Source organism: Cajanus cajan, chromosome 2 (genome assembly GCF_000230855.2).
Source record: "Cajanus cajan strain Asha chromosome 2, NIPB_CcT2T_4, whole genome shotgun sequence".
Taxonomy (NCBI): Eukaryota; Viridiplantae; Streptophyta; class Magnoliopsida; order Fabales; family Fabaceae; genus Cajanus; species Cajanus cajan.
The window spans coordinates 1,044,638-1,050,651 of record NC_138518.1 but is presented as its reverse complement, the minus strand read 5'-3'; the positions used below and the strand labels follow the sequence as shown (position 1 = coordinate 1,050,651).

Below are 6,014 nucleotides of genomic sequence, written 5' to 3'. Positions count from 1 at the left end.
ATTTTTAAAAAAATTGTACATATGAAACGTTAAATATACATGTGCTTTTCAAGGGAGCTTATTATGATTAAAGTTATGCACTAAAATTCTAACATTTAAAGGTTTATTTATATGTTCATAAGTATTGTATGAAAGGCTTTATGACTGATGAGGGACATAATTATATATTTTCAGAAAGTGGAACTGTTCAGGTCTAAGGGATTCTGTTGGTAGAGTAAAAGTTAACCTTTTTAAAATGTAGAGTTAATGGCTTTTTTTTTTTTTTTTTTTTCCTCAAGGAAGTTATTTCAGACAGTTAAAAAATTTAATCTAGGATAAAAATATTGAAGTGTCCTGTTTATATGTGAGCTGTGTTGAGAAATGACAATGCCATGCTCATGAAAAATGAACAAAAGATGGTAACGTGCCCAGGGAAGATTGGAATCAGAAAATTCTAATATAACTTAATTCACACCACAGTGGTTAACAGACTATCTCTATACAAGGAATTGAGATCCTTTTATCAAGTATTTACCTAAAAAGCTATCATTTAAATTGTGTTCATGAATAATGAATTAAAAATAATTGGGATTGTTTGGGTAAACTTTATTATTCTTTTATCTTTGACTTGGTTACTTTGCATACATAAAAATTATAGTAAGTCTCTTCAACATTGGGATTTCAATTGTTAGGGATCCAAAGGAAAACAAAGAAAAGGATAAGAGAGAAATTGTATTTTTTTCTTCTTCTTTCATTTATGTGGATAAGTGTTCACGCCTTTATATAAGTTAATTTTCCTTTTTTTTTTCTTCAAATTTTACAAATATTTGAATTAATCACATACTAACTCAACATATCGCCTTTAATTCAGATCCAACATTGAAATAACTCCAAACATTTTCCTAAGCTCCAGAAATCTTCCAATCTTCATAGACTTGGTAAGAGCATTAGCTGGTTGCACTTCATTTCTATAATGAACTAGCTCAATCTTCCTTCTGTAAACTTGATCTCTGAGATAATGAAACCTGGCCTCAATATGCTTAGATCTCCCATACGCTACTAGATTCTTAGCTAGCTCAATTGCAATAAACAATTGCACCTTCTCTTCATCACCCAAACTCAATTTTGTTATTAATGATTTCAGGCAAATTCCTTGACAAGCATAGTAAGCAGCTGCTACATATTCTGTTTCACAGCTAGATAGAGCCACTATTGGTTGTTTCTTAGAACACCAAGAGATTGGTGCACCTGGAAACATGAAAAAGTAATAAGTGGTATTCTTTTTTATCTTCCTTGTCTCGACACCAATCACTATCATAGAAACCAATCAACTTATCTTTACATTCTTTAGGAAACAAAATTTCATAATCTATAGTTCCCTTCAAGTATCTCAAAATTCTCTTGACCAAAAGCCATGAGTCACCCTAGGATCAGCCATGAATTTGTTAGCAATTCCAACAGCAAAGCAGATGTTTGGTTTGCTATTGCAAACAAACCTCAGAGAGCCTACAATTTGTTTGTAAAGCGTACTATCAATCCTCTTAGAGTTTTCATCTTTCATTACTTCCAAATTCACTTCAGCTAGTGTGATTGTAGCATTACAATCAACCATTCCAAACCTCTTCAACACTTCTGTGATGTACCTTCCGTGATGAAGAAAGATACCACTATGATAATGCACAAACTCCATGCTTAGAAAGTAGGATAGAGTCTGTCATTTCAAACTCAGAATTCATAGTGAACTTGAATCTATCAATTTCAACAATATCAACACCAGTGACCAATAGGTCATCAACATAGAGACAAACTATCAACAATTTGCCATTGCTGCTCTTTCTCACATAAACACCATACTCCATGAAGAAGATTTACATAAAACAACGTATCGGGAGTTATACTAATCCTATCATGTTCATCCTTATCTCATTAAAAGATAAAGAAGATTTCTTACAACTCTCATGAAAACATTGTAAACACTTAATTTTGTTCAGACAGGTAAATTGAGAAATAGACTTTTATTTTGTGAAGAAAAGGAGCTCCCAAGCATGGAAACAACAGAACATGACATCAGAAGGCTTAAAGTCAACAAAAGACTGATTTAGCATCCAGAACGGGTTGTTCCAAATCCGGAACGGCCCGTTCCCAAAACTGGAACGGCCCGTACTCCGTTTGGAACGGCCCGTTCTCAGTTTGGAACGGCCCGTTCTCATTTTGGAACGACCCGTTCTCAAAGTAGGACGCCCGTTCTAAAACTGGAAAGGGCCGTTTCAAAACATCAAAAAGGCCTAAAAAACCAGGTCTGAAACGGGCGTTCCAACATGGTAGTTATGGGTCAAAACTCAACTATAGAACAAGTCGTTCTGGATTCAGAACGGGCCGTTCCATAAGTTAAATTGACACATTATGAGAGGATCCAGAACGGGCCGTTCCGAATATGGAACAGGTCGTTCTGGCCGTTCCTGATGTCTATAAAAAGCATACTCACGCATTCTTCTCAAGACTGAAAAAAATTCGTCTATAGAGTCTGATCTAAAATTCAGAATTCTCTTCTCTTTCTTCTATTTCTTGAGATCGTGAAGAATTTGTTAGTGTCAAAGGTTGTTACAAAGTACCTAGAATTTTCATATTTGAAAATCTAACAAAGCTTGTTACGAGGTATTTTAATCAATCTTTTTCTTTTTCTTTTATTTCTTATTCTTGATAGACATTGTTATGATAAAAACATTTATGTAGATATTTTAGGGTGAATTAGATAATTTAAAGTTAAGCATGTAAATAGTCATCAATAAAAAGAAATTTAATATTTATATTATTATTTTTTATAATGTTAATTTTATCATAGGGTATCGATTAAGGGTGTTGTAAAAGTGTTTAATACCTTCCTTACACGTAACCGACCCCCAAACCCAAATTTGATTATCAAGGCTATATTGATTTTATTTTTTATTTTAATATTTTGAGTATAATATTGATGACGACTCCTAAGAACTTATTTTTAAAATTATTATTTAGGGATTAGTCTGGTCTGGGTATTCCTTAATTAATGATATTTTCAATTGGATGTCTCATCTATAAGTCGCAAGATTGAAATTTTTTAGATTGCAAAAAATGACGATTTCACTAGGGACACTTAAAGCTCAGGCCCAAATAAATGATGAAATTAGCAAAATAAGAATAATAGTTCAAATATTTTTTTCTTTTATTTTGTTTGTCTTATTTGTTTAGCTTTGAGATCTGTATGTTTGTTTAAATTCTATATCTGTTTGAAATAATAACTGTACACAAACCATAGATAAATTAAGAATATATTTAAATAAATTTCTATAAAATTACCTATAAGAAAGAAGAATTTTAAAAGAAAAGAATGAAATTAATATTTTCATAAATTAAATTAATTTATATTACGTTAATTTGTGAAAATTATCACATGTTAATTTTAAAAAAAGAATTATTTTTAACCCAACCATTAATTTTTTTTAATTAATATGTAAACTTATTTTTATATATTTAACATTATTTTATTTTATTTTAGATAGTTTCTTCGTCTTCTCTCTTTCAGGAACCAAAAGTTGTAGTGAGAGGCACTTGGCAGCACCTACAACATTTCAATCACATTCATTGTCCCATTTCTATTGCAAACCTCGTATGTTTTTCTCTATCCTCAACTCTATGATTTCTCGATCTCCCATCTATCTTACCACCATTTCAAAAAATTTCACTAAGAAAACCGCTCTCTTTTCTTCTTCTTCTTCTTCCCTAATCACCCTTCAAGATTCTCATTCCAAACCCCCTTTGAGTCCCTTTTTATAATCTTCTCCCCCTACCCATAACCCCAACAACATTGTAAACTTCATCTCTTCCACCCTCCAACAAAAACGTTCTTGCCTTTCACTTCAAAATGACATCAAAGCGATTCTCCCCCACTTGGGTCCCTACGAAATTTCGAGGGTCTTGCTCAGATCCCAGTCTGATCACTCTTCAGCCCTCACCTTCTTTAATTGGGTCAAAAATGACTTGAACATCACACCCTCTTTGCATAACTATTGTGTAATTGTTCACATACTTGCTTGGTCTAGGGTATACTCTCAGGCCATGAAGTTATTGTCTGAGTTGATACAATTGGTTGAGGTTGAAGGTGTTTCCCCAAATGAGGACATTTATAAGAGCCTTGTGGGGTGCACTGAGGATTGTAATTGGAACCCTGTGATTTTTGATATGCTTATCAAGGCTTATGTGAAGGTTGGCATGGTTGAGAAGGGTTTGGTAACTTTTAGGAGGAACATTGGGGCTTGTTTTATCCCCAATGTGATTGCTTGTAATTGTTTGTTGAGTGGGTTGTCTAGGCTTAATTATATTGCTCAATGTTGGGAGGTTTATGAAAAAATGGGAAGACTTGGAATACACAAGAATGCTTATACTTTCAACATTATGACCTATGTTTTGTGCAAAGACGTAGAAACCGACAAGGTGAATAGATTCTTGGAGAAGATAGAGGAGGAAGGGTTTGAGCCTGACTTGGTCACGTATAACACCCTTGTTAATAGCTATTGTAAGAAAAAAAAGGTTGGAAGATGCGTTTTATCTGTACAAGATCATGTACATTAGAGGTGTGATGCCTAATTTGATTACACACACAGCGTTGATGAATGGTCTTTGTGAAGAAGGAAAGGTCAAGGAGGCTCATCGACTTTTTCATGAGATGGTTCACCGAGGGATAGATCCGGATGTTGTGTCTTACAATATTCTTGTGTCTGGTTATTGTAGAGAAGGAAAGATGCAAATGTGTAGATCATTGTTGCATGAAATGATAGGAAATGGGATTTGTCCTGATGCGGTCACTTGTCGGGTTATAGTTGAAGGATATGCTAGGGAAGGAAAATTTTTCCTGCCTTAAATGTTGTCGTGGAGCTTAAGAAATTTGAAATTAAGATTCCTGAGGATGTGTATGATTATCTTATAGTTGCATTATGTAGTGAAGGTCGACCATTTGTTGCTAGAAGTTTTTTGCTAAGGATATCTCAGGATGGCTATATACCTAAAATGAATACTTACAATAAACTAGTTGAGACACTATGTGAATTTAATAATGTGGAAGAGGCGTTGATTTTGAAATGTGAGATGGTGAAGAAGAGCATGAAGTTGAATCTAGCTTCCTATAATGCTGTTATAAGCTGCTTGTGTCGAGTAAACAGGATTTTAGAGGCTGAAGGTTTGTTGGAGGAAATGGTTACTTCAGAAATTCAACCTGATGTAGAGACGAGCAAAACATTAATATATGGGTATTGTGAGGAAAATAAGGTTGACAAAGCTATGTCATTATTGAAAATCTTTGCCAAGAAATTTCAAATTTATGACACTGAAAGCTACAATGCAGTTGTTAAAGTATTTTGTGAGGTTGGTAATATAGACGAGTTGATGGAGCTTCAAGATAAGCTGCTCAAGGTGGGGTATTTTCCAAATAAATTAACATGCAAGTATGTGATCCATGGATTGCAGAAAGCTATGGAACTTGATGATGATGAGATGTTGGGCTCCAATGGCATATAAGGATAGTCTAGAAGGAAATTGAAGATTGCTACTACACACACTGTGGCTAAAATAAGAGTTTTAAATGAATTCTTCTTCCAAATCAAGATAAAGAACTTGGTAATATCATGACTTCCATATGAACATGATGGAGGACCATCTTTGGAGCTTTATGTGGGACCCATCACTAGGCCCTTGACTAGGAGATTGGAAGAGAATAGGGGAGCTAACACCCTTAGAGACATGCTTCTTATGGCTATTAATCATTCTCCTAAGCCTTGTTAGCATTAAATTTATTATTCCTATTTTACCATTGTTTTTAATTTTCTATTTTACCCTTGTATTTTGGGTATCTTAGACATAGGATTTATTTTACTTGTATTTCTTATTTTACCCTTGTATTTTGGGGTGTCTTAAGCATATGATTTAATTTTACTTGTATTTTCCATTTTACCCTTGTATTATGGGGTTTAGGGTTTAGAGAGCCAATCAAGCATGCTAATTAGTTC

The 6,014-nt window shown here is 33.8% G+C and overlaps 1 pseudogene; it reads left to right on the top strand.

The window, feature by feature from the left end:
• The first annotated feature begins 3,807 nt into the window (after positions 1-3,807).
• Positions 3,808-5,526, top strand: LOC145954056 (uncharacterized; annotated as a pseudogene).
• The last annotated feature ends 488 nt before the right edge of the window (positions 5,527-6,014 follow it).